The sequence below is a fragment of the Camellia sinensis genome, chromosome 5 (assembly GCF_055761805.1).
Source record: "Camellia sinensis isolate YWXY chromosome 5, ASM5576180v1, whole genome shotgun sequence".
NCBI lineage: Eukaryota > Viridiplantae > Streptophyta > Magnoliopsida > Ericales > Theaceae > Camellia > Camellia sinensis.
In genome coordinates this window covers 182,768,001-182,787,105 of record NC_138965.1, presented here as the reverse complement: position 1 = coordinate 182,787,105, position 19,105 = coordinate 182,768,001, and the positions used below count along the sequence as shown (strand labels likewise).

The 19,105-nt window shown below is 37.7% G+C and overlaps 2 pseudogenes across 1 annotated transcript; both read right to left on the bottom strand.

Moving 5' to 3' along the window:
- Positions 1 to 1,858: 1,858 nt before the first annotated feature.
- LOC114264657 (uncharacterized) lies at positions 1,859 to 2,818 on the bottom strand (annotated as a pseudogene).
- Positions 2,819 to 10,008: 7,190 nt separating this feature from the next.
- LOC114264649 (ABC transporter C family member 10-like) lies at positions 10,009 to 18,827 on the bottom strand (annotated as a pseudogene). The gene is made up of 11 exons (XR_014330663.1): positions 16,794 to 18,827; positions 16,193 to 16,512; positions 16,018 to 16,104; positions 14,655 to 15,233; positions 14,361 to 14,525; positions 13,015 to 13,309; positions 11,990 to 12,204; positions 11,609 to 11,910; positions 11,461 to 11,534; positions 10,534 to 10,773; positions 10,009 to 10,444 (listed from the first exon to the last, which is right to left on the bottom strand). The product of XR_014330663.1 is annotated as an ABC transporter C family member 10-like (transcript).
- Positions 18,828 to 19,105: the final 278 nt, after the last annotated feature.

The window sequence follows — 19,105 nt, the reverse complement described above, 5'->3', positions numbered from 1 at the left end:
TTCTCTAACTCCGGTGGAGGTTCCTGCGGAACCATTTTCCATTGAGGTTCCTCCTCCACCTGAGCGTCATTTTACATGGGTAAGGCAACCTTCTATTCTTCTCCGTGATTATATTGTTGGTTCCACTGCCTTTTGCTCTCATGAACCTATTTCTTATCAAGAAGCTTCTTCTAACCCTCTTTGGCAACAAGCTATGACTGATGAACTGTAGGCTTTCGATCAAAATCATACCTGGGATGTGGTTGATCTTTCTCCTGGAAAGCATACTGTTAGTTGCAAATGAGTTTACAAGATCAAAACTCATTATGATGGTTCCATTAAGCGTTACAAAGCTCGCCTTGTCGCCCGGGGATTTAGTCAAGAATATGGGATTGACTATGAGGAAAGATTTGCTTCTGTTGCCCGTCTTACTTCAGTTCGCAGCTTACTTGCCATTGCTGCTGCTTGCCACTGGCACTTTTCTCAGATGGATGTCAAGAATGCATTTCTCAATGGTGATCTCACTGAGGAAGTTTAAATGTAACCCCTCCCTGGTTCTTCTGTTCCTTCAAACAAGGTTTGCAAATTCTGCCGTGCTTTGTATGGTTTGAAACAAGCTCCACGTGCCTAGTTTGCCAAGTTTAGCTTTACCATTCGTGACTTTGGTTTTTCTTCCAGTGCCCATGATTCTGTCTTGTTTATTTGTAAGATAGAGCGCGCTATTATTCTCCTTCTTCTCTATGTGGATGATATGATTATCACTGGAGATGACACAGTGGGTATTTCTAGTCTCAAACAGTTTCTTCATCGCCAGTTTGAGATGAAAGATTTGAGTGCACTTAGCTACTGCCTTAGCTTGGAAATTTCTCAAGATTCCTCTGGTTATTTTCTTTCTAATCTCTTGGCTCGTGCTAGCCTTACCGATTGCAAGACTGTCACTACTCCAGTTGATCCTCAGACTCGTTTACACCTCTTGATGGCCCCCTATTGTCAGATGCCACTTTATATCGTCAGCTAGTTGATGGTCTTGTCTATCTCACAGTAACTTGTCCAGATGTTGCTTATGCTGTTCACATTGTTAGTCAATTTATGACTTCTGCTCGCTCTCCACACTATGCTGCTCTGGTTCGCATTTTGCGCTATCTCAAAGGAACTTTATGTCAAGGTCTTCACTACTCCCCTTACTCTTCTCTATAGCTATATGCCTTTTCTGATGCCAATTGGGCAAGGGATTCTACTGATTGTCGTTCCACTACTAGGTTCTGCTTCTTCTTGGGCAACTCTCTCATTTCCTGGCGTAGCAAGAAGCAAACCCTTGTTGCTCGTTCTAGTACCGAGGCTGAGTATCGTGCTCTTGCTGACACTACTCAGGAGCTTGTGTGGCTTCGCTGGCTTCTTTCTGACATGGGTGTTTCTCATTCCGCTGCCACCAATCTTTATTGTGAGAATCAAAGTGCTATTCAGATTCCTATAACAATGTCTTCCATGATCGCACCATGCATATAGAGATTGATTACCACTTCATACGACAGCATGTTACTAGTGGCCATGTTCGTCTTCTCTTTGTTACTTCTGCTGATTAGACTGCCGACCTCTTTACCAAAGCTCATCTTCCAGGCCACTTCTCTAATCTCCTCTCCAAGCTCAAGTTGATATCTGACTTACCACCTGGAACTTGAGGGGGGGTGTTAGCTGTATATTATTATAGATGTATCTTATCTATTTGTATTGTATCTTTCTATATCTCTATCTCCTTCTAGTCTTATCTCTATCCTTTTCTATACCTATCTAGGTTTCCTTTCTACTTATATATATAGACTTCTCCTATTGTATTATTCATTCAATCCAATATACAGTCTCTCTACTTTTCATAACATTTTTAACAATTTAAAATTTCTATTGAACTCTGCCAACCAATTGGAAAAAAAACAGAACAAACTTGCAGTAGTTTCCACTTTAGTTTCAACTGGTACCACAAAGGAGGAATACCTAGAATCCCTCGTGCCAATCTTCAATCGAACACATCAAAATGTGCACGTCTCAGAGAATCCAAAAGAACCTAGGTAGGCACAGCCGGCAAAAGTACTGGACGAGCTTCCTCAGGCACTGTTCCAGCTAATTCATGAGCTTTCTGGAGATGCGAATTAGCTACAGATGCCATCTCAAAAATAGCATCACACAAACGCTCGCGAGAGTCCACGCAAATCTCTATTTGGTCTCCCTGGTTAACCAACAACCCGTGTTTGGCTGCCACTTTAGCAGGTATGTAAGAAAACTAACGGTTGTGGCTGGCATGGTACGGCAACGACTTAAGCAGCAAAAGAAGGCCACTAGCCTTGCCAATATGTGAAGCTGCATGATCTGCAGCAGTGGACTTGATACCACCTGCTTGAAGAATCATGTACAAGATAGTTGAAACAGTGTCCTCAGCGTACTGCTCCAACTCTTCAATAGTTTCTGGGATTTCAATAACCTCTCTTTTTGCATCATTCATTCGAGCTTCAATGGATCACGTCAGCCAGCCCTTGTTGATTTTATGCTCATATATTACTGATGACAGGGCTTGAGCTATTGGGTGCTCAATTAATTTGTTGGCAAATATCCTGTCTATAGCTTTTTGCCACCAGAGGAGGCACATAAGGCCGATTTTGGGATTGGAAACAATATCCATGGCTCTTGCTGTTTCAACATTGAAAGGACGGAGAGCAAATGCAGCCTTCTGCATGTTTGGGAGAAGTTCAAGAAAGCAGAGATAATGATGGTAGTCATAATTTCGTATTTGCTATACATAGTAGGAGAAAGCCGTTCGTATGCCACCAGAGATTGATGCACCACTCATTAAATCCTAGCTACGGTTTCCCTCCTGCAACTGTATTACTTAAAAAACAAGGAAACTGTTTATTAGAAGGGCATAAAGGAGGAAATAATATCTATTTAAAACAAAGGGTTACACAAGAAGGAAATCATGAACCTTGCCTAACAAAAATATGCTTTGAACCAAACTATGAAGTTCTGGGACTATCTTAGAGGTTTTGCGGCTGAGAATCAACACCCTTCGCTATGTTTGGGTGATCTCAATGAAGATGGCTCGGTGCAGGAAATGCAAGGACAGACTGAACATTTTCAAAAGCTCTTACTTGCATTGTGCTTTTATGGACATGTTCAAGGGCCCTTATATACATGGTAAAATATAAAATAAAATAAAATAAAATAATGAGAAGGATAATATTCGGGAATAACTAGATCGTGCTTTTGCTATAGTTGGGTGGAGACAACTTTTTTTCCCATATGCTAGGTATATCATGAGGTATGTCGTGGCTCTAATGACTGTCCCCTTCTATTGTTCTGTAGTATACCCCCATGTTACGTTACATGGACCTCTCAAAATAAATTAAATACCCATGTCAAACACTCGACACTTAGATAAAAATGTGGGATATGGTTATGAAACTTCTCATTGGACACTCCTTATATATTTATAGATAACACTATTATATATATATATATATATATATGTGCGTGTCATAAAATTGTTATAAAATGAGTAAAATACCTTTTTGTCAATGTATATTACATATAATACTATTTTATTTTACATAATAGATAAAATATAAAAATATGAACTTTTTTTCCAGAGTCTAAGTACCTTTAAATTTGAGGTTTGATGGATTCGACCTCTAAATATGTACACTCATATCCAACACCTCTACTTAAGTCTATTCAACATAAGTATTCCCCTGAAAAAAGTCTCTTGACTAGACTATTTAAATTTGAAAGTATTTAGTCAACTAATTCTGAATGCAGGGATGTTGTTCAATCCAAGTGGCAAGCCATTCAAGCTAGTTTCCTTATATTTAAGATTTCTCAAAAGCTCAAAAGGTGTCAGAGCAGCCGTAAATGTGGAATTGAGATGACTTTTGGAAATAACAAGATTAAAGTTGCTAATATAAAATCTCAGTTCGTTGATATTCAGCTTCAACCCTCTATGGAATCTAACCTTCAAGCCCAAGAGATGCTGAAATTTGAAAGGAGACTCTTATGAAAAGGCAAGAAATGTTTTTTCATCAATGCTCTCGGCTCTGATGGCTCAAGTATGACCTTTCTTTCATGCAGTTGTAACCTAGAGATGCCAACAGAATCATTTAATCAGGGTGAATGATAGCAGTGGAGTTTGGTTCAATTTGAATGAAGACATCAATGTGCAAATTCAGGTTTCTTTTCCAATTGCTTCAAAGCTCTGGCCCCAGGAACAAAGAAGAAGCTCTGGTGCAATGGGTTACGTGGAGTGTCTCAACAGTTTCCTACTTGGTGTTTGCTAATTGAGAAAAGTAAGCTTCTTTACTTCCCTCCAGAGGTCTTCGTCAAGGAGACTCTTTGTCCCCATACTTTTTTCTGCTTGTTGCCAATGTGCCTTCTAAATTGTTTTCAACAACACAATTTCTTGTTCAAAATTAAGAGATCTTACCCACTCTTCTCCCATATTTTCGTTGCTGATGATGCTAATCTTTTTATTAAAGGAAATGTTCAGGAATGTCAGAATATAAACTACACCAAACTTACAATAACTAGTAATTTAATGCCACGTAATCGCTTCAATCAAACAAGTATAAACCGTTCCACACAATATCCAGTCTACCCCAAGATTATCAAAACTATCAGTGGTTCCAACACTTCCCACTTGAAAGCCACCACTACCACCAACCTCTACGGTGACACTCTTACTAGCCCAAACAACCATCCCGAATTGATGGATGTGGAGAGAATTTTTTTGGGTGTATTTAGCACATCCTGAATTGAAAATGCAAGAATTTTTCTTGTTGATCTCATCAATTTTCACCCTTCCCTCTAACTGTGCACTCAGGGACAGAACTTCCACTTCATCTCTGCGAAACAAGACATGCATAATATTTTTTTTACCAATTGATATAAGCTATGAGATTCCAATTCAAGAATGGAAAATAAACTAATGCTAGTTTACTACATAAAAGATAAAACCATTATCTATTCACATTAACAACAAATTAATAAAAGAATTATCATACAACAATTTGCTCTTTGTAAATTTCAACTTAATCATCAATCAAAATGATGGAACTCAATGTTCCTTCCAATCCCAACAGTCTTTGATGATTTACCTTATTCTAAATTTTTCAATAAAATCCACTTCCATTTTGTTGCTAAACTTAGTTTTGACAATATTTATGCTAGGACAGTTTTGCAGTAGAGACTAGAAGAGTAAGTAAATAAAATAAATGTCATATATATTATGCATTATATACATGTCTAATATTCTTCCAACTAAGAACCAATCAGTATTGCCTAGTAATAGGGTGAATTAGAAATATACCCCCCGAGGCTTACTTAAAATACAGATTGCCCCTTATAATTTGTAATTTGGAAAATTACAGATACCCCGTTGTAAGAATTTTTTATTTAGCAAAATTAATTGACAAAATGAAAATTTTAATTGTTCTCATATACAATAATAAAATTAGTTGAATTATAAAATTGAAATATATTTCTGATATCATTAAAAACTGTTAATTGACTTGTTGATTTATTGATAAAAGAGGCCGTTTGTTATGAAATTATAAACTTCACAAGGCGGGATATAATTTCCAAAACTACAAGGGGCAATTGTTATTTCAAACAAATCTCAGGGCTATTCCAGTGAAATAGTTATTTTAGGATATACAAATACTAAGCAGTTTAAGCTAAAATCTATAGCTACACAGGCTATAAGTTTTTAATTATTCCCAAACTCACAAGCTTAAATATGATAACAAACTTGTCTATATTATTGTTGAATGATCAATCAAAACAACTACAAATATATAATCTAATAGAGTTAAACCCTAACAACCTAAAGGACTATACTATGCTTAATGAAGAATATAAACTACATAATTCACACCCCCTCTCAAACTGAGGATGCGAGCGCAGAAAGCATCGAAAGTTTGCCAAGAAGAAAACGAAAACGAGCAACAGTATGAGTCTTCATAAAAAATTCGGCCAACTGAAGAGAGGAGGGAAGAAAAGGGAGAGTAATAGTGCCAACTTGAAAATACTGTCTGACAGAGTGACAATCTATTTCAACATGCTTGGTTCGCTCATGGAAGACTGAATTATGGGCAATTTGGACAGCACTCTGATTATCACAATACAACAGAGTCGGATCAGAAAGAGAGACACCCATATCAGAAAGAAGCCACCGAAGCCAAACAATCTTGGAAGTAGCATGAGTCATGGCATGATACTCAGCCTCAGCTGTGGAACGAGCAACAACAGACTGTTTCTTACTCTTCCAAGATATGAGAGAATCGCCGAGGAAAACACAAAGACTAGAAGTAGATTTGCGATCAGAGATGTCACCTGCCCAATCAGCGTCAGCATAGGCATGAAAAGTCAAGTCCGAAGAGGCAAATAAAAGCAAACATTGTAGCAAAGTGCCACGAAGGTAGCGCAGAGTACGGAGTAAGGCAACCCAGTGTGTGGAACGAGGAGCAGAAACAAACTGACTGAGAATGTGCACAGCATAGGAGATATCCAGACGAGTAACAGTGAGATAAACAAGGCACCCAACCAACTCGCGGTACAAAGTGAGATCCTCAAGAGGAACGCCATCAGAAGCAGAAAACTTAGCATGCAACTCAAGAGGAGTGTCGACAATTTTGTCATCAGTGAGATTGGCACGAGAAAGAATATCATGGGCATACTTAGTCTGAGAGAGAAGATACCCAGTAAGAGAAGTAGCAACCTTAATGCCAAGAAAATATCGAAAAGATCCTAAATCCTTCATCTCGAACTCCTGAAACAACTGATGCTTAACCTCCTCAATAGTACTATAATCAGAGCCAGTGATGATCATATCATCCACATATAAGAGAAGAAGAACAAGGCCAACAGAAGTGCGCCGAACAAAGAGAGCACAATCATGATGACTAGGGTGAAAACCAAGCTGAAGTGCAATAGAGTGAAATCGCGCATACCAAGCATGAGGAGACTGCTTGAGACCATATAGAGCACGGCGAAGATGACAAACAACATTAGGAGGGTGAGAGAGACCTAGTGGAGGGCACATATACACTTCTTCAGCAAGATTGAATTATGTAGTTTATATTCTTCATTAAGGATAGTATAGTCCTTTAGGTTGTTAGGGTTTGATTAGGGTTTAACTCTATTAGATTGTATATTTGTACTTGTTTTGATTGATCATTCAACAATAATATAGACAAGTTTGTTATCATGGTATCAGAGCCACGACTCAGATGTTAGCATACCTTCGCAAGTCATCATCGACCATCGCAGCCCCTTTCTTTCTCTTTGCAAGGCCTTCACTGAAGTTCTCTGTGGTCTTTATTCTTTTCGTTGCACTTGGCTTTTGTTGGTTACTGGTTTTGAGCCCTAGGTTACGTATTCATCCGATTGCGTCGGAACCCTAGGTCATCATCGACCATCGCAGCCCCTCATCTGGTTCGATCGATGCCCCTCATCGCAGCCCTCTATAATTCCTCTGCGTGGCTTGGATTGGTGACCTTTCTCTCTCTCTCTTCCTCTAGTTCACACGATCAAAGCAAGGTCTGAAATTAGCCTTTCTGTCTGTCTCTGAAATTGACTTTTGATTTTAGGATCAGTCTCACACTCTCTACTCTGCCTTGGTTCTCTTGATTGATATTTGTGGTGATAAAGGTTATTATAAGTTTGACCCAATTGGTTGGGTAATTATAGCAGTAGCAACTTTGATTAGTCACTGTGCTTCGGTTTTACTGTGTTGCTTAATTATAGTATTATGGATGATGATAAATTACAAGCTATCACCACTAAGTTAGATGGTACCAATTACTCTTATTGGTCTCATGTAATGAAAAATTTTATAATGGGTAAATGCATGTGGAACTATGTGATTGGTGTGACTATTAGACCTATAGAATCTCAAGAAATTGAGGCTGATGTTGCTAAATGGGATAAGGAAAATGCACAAATTCTTACTTGGTTTTATAATTCAATTCAAACTACCATTGGTGTGAATTTTTCAAAGTATTCTACTTCTAAACAAGTTTGGGACTATTTGAAAAGTATGTACCTTGAGTCTAACTTTGCAAAACAGTATGAACTTGAGATGTCTATTCGCTGTGCTAATCAGAAAAACAAGTACAAATATATAATCTAATAGAGTTAAACCATAATCAAACCCTAACAACCTAAGGGACTATACTATCCTTAATGAAGAATATAAACTACATAATTCACAAAATACATGTATAAAAGTCTTGGATTAATACTATAAACCAACTTGAAACTTAAACCAACAGTGCCAAACAAGGAAGTCTTCAATTAATATTATTTCAATAAATGATTTCTATATCATGATTAACACTCTGATTAGCTCAAGTCGCACACATAAACAAACTACCTGCAATGAAATTTGGCAAATCCTTGGTGAATCTATCAACAACGAAGAGCTGCAACGAGATCTGCGGTTGAGTAATGAGAAAGAGCATACAAGTGAAAAATAATAGAAGTACAACAGAGAGGTGAGTGAGAGAGAGACAGGGTCTGCAGGGTATAATTAAAATGAAAAATTAGTAACAAATTGGTTAATAAGCTGAGGTGAGATGAAAGCACAGTAAGAATTATCACCACCAACGATGCGATTGTTGCGAGCCCACTGCACGGAATAGGATTATTACGGCTAGACATAGCTGGAGGCTCATTGTCCAAGTTTGATGAAACCAAAAAGGAAACTCTCCAATCCGATAAGCATAAGTGGAAATAGAGTTCATTATCTCACCGGCCGAGTGCATCATTTTCGCAGCATTGGATAGTCTTAATTGCTTCTTATAAATGGCTGCTGTTAGCAAAGACCTCACTTTAGACCGACAAGTTTGCTTCGGAAATACCATTGCCTTTGTGCTAAGGACTCAACGCTCTTTGAAAAGGAAAGTAAGATGGCCAACACATATCCCTCATTTTTAAAACTTTCTTTGCCCTCAGCAACCTCAATGAACGTGTTGAGAATAAATGGACCAGTAGATAGAGTAACGACTGTTAGCAGCGTGAACAATCCCGACATCAAAATCTCCTTCCAATTGCATGAAACTATTGTCCACAAAAACGATGGTTGGGATGATGGGTCGAGTTATTTTTTCTCATTGAATTTCTCTATGAATAGTGAGTAACATGCTTGTGCTTGATCTTCCTCGCGCAATTTGGGTATATCTTCATCCTCAAGTGTTTTCTCCCTCCCTGTTTTCATCAGTGGGTTTAGCCACCAAAAGGCCATTTTATTGAAAAACCTAGCTTTCACAAATGAAGTAATGGTGACAACAGACTCAGTTTTACTACTTCCATTGACCTCACTATTCAAGGAGGTACATAGATTTTCATCAATTTCTTCATATTTGTAACCCTTGTAAGTGTGTAGCAACAATAAACTTGCCCCTAAAAAGGGGACAGTACATTCAAAGCTACCTTAATTGACACTTCTTTGATAAAAATGGTGGTGACAAGGGATAAACAACAAGCAATTGTAGTAAACAAGAAGGCAAGAATTGTCAAAACCCACAATGATGCTTTTGGGAAATGTTTTCCTCTAAGGCTAATCATTAAGCCCATTGGCAACCATGTTAGTCCTTGAAACAAAACTAGCAACCACCAATGGAGAGGTAAAACAGACCCGGACAACCTTAATTTATCAACTAACATCCAAATACCCAAAATCAAGTATACCAATCCCAAAACTCCATTGAGAATGATAGATATAATTTGCAAACGCATAACGCCACGAAAGTGCTTTGATGGTTTCTTTAGAATGACATTGAATAAGAACATGACCACGAGCAATACATCAAAACAAATAATCGTGGCGTGGTTGATACACGAAGAAGGCCGTGTGACAAACATGAAATCAATGGTGCAAGGCTAAAGAACATTCGTGAACAAAATTTACAATGATTAAAGATTTTTTACAATACATGCTTTATAAATAATGTACAACCATTTCAAACATGTTAATAGATGCCCTTAGAATAGAGTTAAGAAAATTAAACTAGCAATAATGTTGTTTTGACACTTATTCACAATAACTTCTAATTAATTTTCAAAATCAACCCATAAATTTATATATAATTACACATGCATAGTGTGTGCACCTCATCCTTCTTAAATTTATAGTTGTAAAAGTTCTTGCTCTCAAGATATTTTAATAAAAGCACTCTCGATCATTATTGCCTTTTGAAAAATGGGCACGGGGCGATACATAGCATGGATTAGGTATTTCCAGTCTCTAATCTTCTCCATTTCTATGGGGTTGCAAAATCCCCATTATGAAACATATGACATTACTATAAGCTTCAATGTGACTCTGTAGACTGATAATAAGACCAGTATTCCTTCACAAGTTGCCCAAACAGTGAATTTTCTCGCTTCATCAGCTTTAATGGCTCGTCATACTCTACCAATTTTCCTGGAAAAAATTAATCAAAGCACTTTGCTTCAGAATTTGCAAGAACCACTATTGGGTGAGGAAGAAAGGAACAAAATTTACTAAATAACCATCGTTGATGGCCAGAACCATGGTGCTATCCATGACGGTTGGTATTCTATGGGCTACTGTAATCATAGTGCAATCAGCAAATTCGATCCTAATGTTTCTCTGCAAAATTAAGTTTGTTGCGTTGTCAATTGAGGCAGTCACTTCATCAAGCACCAATATCTTGCTTCTCCTCAAGAGGGCATGGCCCAAACAAAACAATTGCCTTTGTCCCATGCTCGAATTTGAACCATCCTGCACAACTGAAATGAGAAAGGGGTATAAAAATGAGGTCATCATCCTACTTATTTGGCATATTAAAATATAAAAAAAAAAATTTAAATACTTATTTGGTGTATCCCTCACATATCCTGCCATATCCTTATTGTATCCAAAATTTAAAAAAAAAAAAGAAAAAAAAATTTAAAATCGGATACTTATTTGTCATATTCAATATGTATCCCACCGTATCAAACGCGTATCTGTATCCAATACGTATCTGATACTCGTACGACACCTTTTTTGAAGTATTTGTGCTTCATAGTTTACTAGGAAATGTATAACAAACTCAGCATAGTGGCATAATGCACTCAAACTAATAAAATCGATAGTCATGACATGGACAGAGCTGACCTGACCCTCCATGATCTGCTGGTGGGACAAAAGTTTTGGGATTGGTCCGCCTATTCACCCAAAAAAAAAAGGGATTGGTCCACCCAAGTGGGACCCATATAATTATTTATTTGGTGGTCGACCGTGGATAGAGTGGCCAAAGGTGGTGGGAGAGGGAGGAAGGAGTGAATCAGTCCTAAAAACAAAAGAAAACACCCTCTTTTTTTTCTTTTTTTTTTTTGTTACCAAAAAATTTAAAAACAAAAGCACAAAATGAGAAACAGAAAACAAGGCAATAATTCCTGGTAAATGGAGAGTAAAAATCTTTGGCTTCTTACCCATCGAGTCCAAGCTCGCTTCTTTCTCCTGAACAACCTCTCCAAGTTGGCATTTTCCAAGAACCTGTTAAAACAGTAAAAACAATCACATATTTAAGCAAATTGAAAAACTAATTTGAATAAACAAGAGGGATTGATGTATTACTCTCATATTTCCTGATCAGTATGCTGACCCAATGGATCCAAATTATATCTCACAGTCCCATTAAAAAGAGCAGGATCCTAAGGTATAATCCCAAACCGCGACCTCAAATCATGAAGTCCGAGGGTAGAAATATCAATCTCATCTATGACAATCTTGCCCCCTGCAGGCTCCACCAGACGAAACAAAGAACCGATCAGTGTAGACTTCCCACTGCCAGTCCTTCCAACGATACCAATTTTGTGCCCTCCTTTAAATGTGCAAGTTATTCCACGAAGAATGATTGGCGCATCAGGCCTATACCTGATCTGTTTCAATATCAGATTTTCTCAGTTGGGACGTTAAGAATTTGTCGGATTTAATGTTAATGTACACAAAAAAAATTACCTTCAAATCTTGAATCTCGACTTTACCAACTATTGGCCAGTTGGCTGGGAGGCGATTCGCTTCGATCACTTCAGGTGCTTCACTTGGAATGTGCATGTATTGGTTGAGCCTTTCTACAGAGATAATGAGGTTTGCTAGAGTACACTGGTTTTGAATGGAGAAAACAAGGGACATGTTTAATGAGAGACCATAGGACAATGTCATTCCAACAAATCCTGCAAATAAGATGAGGTAATGAGAAATTCCATATAAAAGGAATCATTAGTGGATTATAGTTCCATCACTTCCAGCTTATGAAAAGAGCAGCACTGTAAATTTTGAAAAATTATTTACATTTTTTTGGGGGGAAGCGAAATCCGTTGTCAGACGTGTTTATTTAAGTTAACAGTTTTCATTTAGGTTAATAGTTTGCAAATTTTTTGAAAAATTAAAGTATAAAACAGTACCCTAATGTGTTGTTTGGAAACATTTATGCCAAGAGAAGGTTTCCACTAGTAGGAGGTGGTGGCGGTGGCTGGAGGTGGTGGTTAAAGGTGATTTTCATCAAGAGAAGGTGATCAAAGGTGGTTGTTGCCTGTGGGAAGTGGTTGGCAGAGGCTAGAGGTAGTTTCCAGCTGCAGGAGGTGGTGGTTGTCAAAGGGCCTCACTGGTGACGGTGGCTAGAGGTGGGGGTGGCCGGTGGGGGTGATGAGTGATGGGTGGTGGCCGGTGGCAATGAACGCAGGACGAACAAATGAATTTTTTTTTTTCCTTCTGAACAAGTAAAATTAACTTCTTATTTTAAAACAAGAATTTAGTACATTTTGTGAAGTTTTGAAAACAAAAATAGATGCCAAACTAGTTTTTGTTTCCAATTTTCAATTTTTTTTTTAAATGTTAAAAAGAAAACCATAAATATAAATGTAACCAAACATACCCTAAATAACTTTTTGTTTTCAAATGAACTCTAATTTGCTTGGGATATAGCAATAATAACTATATATAAAACAAAAATAAAAATAAAAAATTAGAAAAGTACCACCCACCAGAGCTGAAAGTTCTACGAGGAAGCAAAACCATGCAGAGTGCTGATGAGGAGAGAACAACTGCACTAAGTACTCCAAGCCGTTCGATCAACCACTCATTTGCTGCAAAACAGTGGAAAAATGGGCTGGCATTTATATCAATGAGGTCAAGATTCTTTACGAAGAATCGTTCCTGCTCCCCAAAAGCTCTTATCGTCATCAATCCTGCTACAGATTCAGCAAGATGGTTTGCCACAGAAGACTTTGTTGTGCCATTGATTCGCATCAATTCTTTTGCGGCGCTAAAGTAGTATCTCTGTTGTCAATAATCAATGCCATTTTACCATTTTAATCATATTTAATGCAAACCATCTGATTTATATAAAATAAAAATTAAAAAAAGTTATATGCAACATTAATTTTATTTTTTTCCATGGATCCAACAGGATTCCCCAGAACCTTGTAGTCACAAAATAGTTGAAACTTACATAGTTCCAATTTGATGCATACTTACTTCAAGCAAATATAATGTCAAATATAATGTTAACATACGTATTGGTGAAAAATATCACTATGACAAGCTATGCTTTTACATATTTACCTATTCTACAAACACATATACAAGGACTTCCCCACCTCAATTACTTACCTAATTTGATTTCACCTATTTCCAAACAATTCCAAAATCTCTGTTTGTCCACGTGTTTTTGCTAAATTTCACTTCATATCTAATTGTCATATATCTCCTAACTCCTAGGGGTAGCTCGGATCTAAAAAACACAAATACGGACACGTGACAGACATTGATATACCAACATGGAAGTTTTCGAAAAATGGGAGACATGACACTTAGGAGACACGTGCAAAATATATAATTTTATATATTTATTATATGTCAAAGATAAATAACTATTATAGGTCAAATATATGAATATTTAAGTCAAATATAATAAATTTAAAAATGAAAAACACATATAAATTTACGCTGTTATTGTTTAATCTTTAGATTCCAATTCAAATTTATAATGTGTTTCATGTATATCTAAGTGTTCAGAAGTGTCTAACGAGTGTCGTGTCGGTATCCAATATTGTGTCAGACACGACACGTTACCTTCTTAGAAGAGTCCGTACTTTTTAGGCTTGGAAAGTCAATCACCCAAGTTCACAGTCTTAGGTGTTGGCTTCTAGGAAGTCTGAGGTTCGATTTCCTGTCTCGTTTGCCTGGTTCATAGTCTTAGGGGCTGACTTCTAAATCTCGAGTTTACACACCCAGCGTCATTCGTCCAAAGGATCCTGCCTAGGCCGAGTTCTCAATCATCAAAAAAGAAAAAAGAAAAAAAAAAGGGTATTATATCTCCCAAGATTACCTGCAAGAGAATTGCCAAATAAATCATTGGTATGGAGATGAACAGGACTTGCCAGGTAACAACAGCCAAGACAGCAAGATTAGCATAGGTATTTATGGTAGACGAAAAACTGTAGACAAAGCTAAAGGGAACATCAGGATCAACAATACTCAAATCAGCTGAAACCTACATAAAAAATGAAAAAACAACATAAGAAAACAAAGAAGAGGAAAGGGGGTTAGTTTCATGAATATCAATGCCAAAAAAAAAAAAAAAAACACAATCACAAAAAGTTTAACATTTTGAGATGCTTACCCAACTCAGTATCCTTCCCAAAGGCGTAGAGTCGTAAAATGACATAGGCACACGAAAAAGGGAGTTTAGTAGCTGTGAAAACAAAGATTTTGATGATTGCGTACCAAGAGCAACTATGGAGAGAGATCTAAAATACAAAATTAGTGTCGAAGTAAATCCAATCACCAAGTAAACTACAATCAATCGCAATGTGGTGACATTAGGATTTTCAACATTAGCGGCCATCTAAGAGTTTTGTAGTATTGAACCAATCACGAATGCAAGGTGGCAGATAGAGGCCGTGGAGAAAAGCAAGTAGCCTTTGTTCTAATTTAAGTATTGCATGTAAGGCTTAAGACCGATGCCTCCTACTTCTCTCTCTTCTTGTTTAATCAACTGGTCCCCTTCAGATTTCTCCTCTGTATGAGTTTTTCTAATCTCTTTGGTAGACGTTTCACACTTTTGAGAAGAAGATACCTCTTCAAGCCTTTCAACGCCACCAGTTTCTTTGTGTGCATTGACAAGGTCTTGAAATTCTCGACTTGAAGCCAGTAACTGATGGTAAGGAGCTGCTTGTAGAATTTCTCCATCCGACATCAACTGTCAACCAAAAAAATTGAAATTATTACCAACTGATTGCTTAATAGTGATGAAACTTAGCAATGTTATGAACAGCTAGTTCCCTTTGGACACAACCTCTAGTAGAAAATAGAATATTCACTTGGCTATACACACTAAATGAATTATGTTCCCTCAAAAAATTTACTTGTGACAGATCCAAAAAAGTTATATGGAAGTATGACTTCATTTTTCAGCAATCAAAACCTACTTCCCAAACTTTCACAATTAGAAAAAAGTGTGAAGGTTTTGAGGTACTTCAATTTTTTTGTACCTGAAACCTTCATATTTCCATATAAGCCTTCATACTTACTAGACTTTCCCAATAAGAAAAAGTAACTTTTCTAGCATTTTCCAAGCACGTTAACTTTTTTAGCAGCAACTTTATCACAAAAAAGATTAATTTTTTATTAAAAAAACACTACTAAAAAAGCATTGGGCAAACCAGCCATTAAAAGCATTCATCAAAATTATATGGAAGTATGAAGGTTTTGAGGTACTTCAAGAACAAGAAAGTCTTGCGGTCCTAGGATTCATTAAAGATGTAGACAAGTATAAGTTTGGAACTGTACTTAAGTAATCCGTTAAAAAGGAGTCAGTCACCATTTCATAGAAATGATCGGTAAGCAAATTGGCTTAAGTTTAAGGCTATGTCATCGTGGTTGGATGGTCGAATTGCAGCAAGAATAAGAAGAAAAAGAAGAAAAAAAAAACTAATTTTACGAAGAACAGTGTGAAAGACAACACCCAAAGAAGTTAAGCTGACCAAAACAAACTCAAATGCAGGAAGAAAATCCACTTGGTGGGTGACAAGTAAGACCGTCTTCGTTGAAAGAGCTGCCATAACATATTCCTGCCACAATGAAATGAATTTTCTCCATAAGCTTGTTGTGGCCAACAAGAATAAATTGCACTACACTAAAAAAAAGTAATTACATTACATTAAATAGGCTCGAACAAGTGTGCGCATCAACAGCACTGAATGGGTCATCCAACAGATATATATCAGCATCTTGATGTAGTGCACGAGCAAGTTGGATCCGCTACTTCTGACCAGCGCTAAGGTTAACCCCTCTTTCGCCTATGTCAGTGAGGTCACCGTAGGGTAGCAAGTCAAGGTCCTTCACCAAGGAACAATTCTCTAATGTTTCCTGGTATCTCTCATTATCCAATCCCGACCCAAATAAAATATTCTCTCTTATTGTTCCGGTCTGGATCCATGCCGATTGAGAAATATAAGCAATAGTCCTGTATACATGAATTTGTAAAATAGAGCAAATGGATCCAAATTGGTCATCGACAACAAAATTTCCTCCAATCTAATGATAGGGGGAGCGAGTTACACTACAACAAATTGACACATAATGAGGAAACAATTAGCGAAAGAATAGAACTCCACACCTTGCTCAGTTTTATTTTTCTAATGGCCTCTTTTAGGGAAAGAATAGTGCAGGATTAGTATAAAAATAGTACAGTGGTTGTGAAGTTGAGGTGTACTTAATAGCTATGAATGAATGAGAGGAAGTGAGCAGCAAGAATTTACAGTTCCCTGGATATTTGGAACCTCTCCCAGGATTGCAGCCAGAAGAGTCGATTTGGCTGAACCGACCTCTCCACATATAGCCACCTTTTCACCATCTCGAACCTCTAAATTAATATTTCTAAGCGTGGGCTTTAACGGACTCTCTTCCCACAAAAAACTAGCAGAATTGATGAAAATGCTGTGGCTCTTCATTCCCATGTTGCGTTTTTGCCTGATATTTGTGTTCTCTAGCTTAGGCACCTCGAGAAATTTCACAATCCTAGCGAATGCAACTTTCACTTGAATAACAACCCCAATTACATCAGGAATACATCTAACCGGCTCTTGAACAAGTCGTAAAGTCGCTACAAATGTGAAAACATTACTAGCATGCAAAGGCACTCTGAGAAAATAGCATGCCCCAGAAGTGGTAGTTGAGACCAACACCGGGGATACCCAGAAGAGAAAGCCATTGTATGCTTTATGCATTTGAACTGCCGATAACCATTTATATTCCACTTTCCTCAAGTTTTCGATGACATTCTTGAAATGACTTTCCCACGCATAGAGTTTCAACACTTTCATGTTCACTACCGCCTCTGAAGTAGCCTTGAGCCGATCATCTTGGGCCACCATGAGCTTAGACTGGAACTTATGCTGCAATTTTGCAAGCGGGGCATTGCAAAGCACAGTAAGAATTATCACCACCAAGGATGCAATTGTCGCAAGCCCGACTGCGCGGAATAGGATTATTAAGGCAAGACAGAGCTGGAGGCTCGTTGTCCAAGTTTGATGAAACCAAAAAAGAAACTCTCCAATCCGATAAGCATCAGTGGAAACATAGTTCATTATCTCACCGGCCGAGTGCATCATTTTCGAAGCATTGGATAGTCTTAATTGCTTCTTATAAATGGCTACTATTAGCAAAGACCTCACTTTTAGACCAATAAGTCTGCTTCGGAAATACCATTGCCTTTGTGCTAAGGACTCAATGCTCTTAGAAAAGAAAAGTAAGATGGCCAACACATACCCCTCATTTTTGAAACTTTCTCTGCCCTCGGCAACCTCAATGAAGGTGTTGAGAATAAGTGGACCGGTAGATAGAGTAACAACTGATAGCAGTGCAAACAATCCTGACATAAATATCTCCTTCCAATGGCACGAAACTATTGTCTACAAAACCGATGGTTGGGATGATGGGTTGAGTTGTTTTTGCTCATTGAATTTCTCTGTGAATATCAAGTAACAAGCTTGTGCTTGATCTTCCTCGCGCAATTTGGGTATATCTTCATCCTCAAGTGTTTTCTCCCTCCCCCTTTCATCAATGGGTTCAGCCACCAAAAGGTCATTTTATTGAAAAACCTAGCTTTCGCAAATGGAGTAACGGTGACAACAGACTCAATTTTACTACTTCCATTGACCTCACTGTTTAAGGGGGTACATAGATTCTCATCAATTTCTTCGTATTTGTAACCCATGTAAATGCATAGCAACAACAAACTTGCCCCTAAAAAGGACAGTATATCCAAAGCTACCTTAATTGACACTTCTTTGATAAAAATGGCGGTAACGTGGGATAAACAACAAGCAATTGCAGTAAACAAGAAGGCAAGAATTGACAAAACCCACAATGATGCTTTTGGGAATTGTTTTCCTCTAAGGCTAATCATTAAGCCCATTGGCAACCATGTTAGTCCTTGAGACAAAACTAGCAACCAAAAATGCAGAGGTGAAACAGACTGGGGCAACCTTAATTTATCGACTAACATCCAAATACCCAAAATCAAGTATACCAATCCCAAAACCCCATTGAAAATGGCAGATATCATTTGCAAACGCGTAACACCACGAAAGTGCTTTGATGGTTTCTTCCAAATGACATTGAATAAGAACACGACCACGAGCAATATATCAAAACAAATAATCATGGCATGGTTGATACACGAAGAAGGACGTGTCACAAACATGAAATCAATGGTGCAAGGCTCTGCCTTACCAGAAGAACAATCGGATTCCCCACAAAACACAGTCCATAGGCCCTCCATTTCTTAGTGTCAAACCCTCTTTGCCCAGCAAGAACTCTGCATTGCATACAAGAATCGGTTTAAAAGCTGCAGTTTTAAATATATTTGACCCTTAGAGGGTTTAAAACAGAGTAAAATGTGTTGTTACTAGTAATTGTAAGAAAAAAGTTTAGGAACACAGAAACTGATCACAGAATTGTTGAATATTGGCTCAGATTCTCCGCGTGATTGGAAGCCCTAGTTGTCAACAATAGTGGATGCAAACTGAAGAAAAAGAAGCGAGCTACGGATTTTGGAAATGAGTTTTC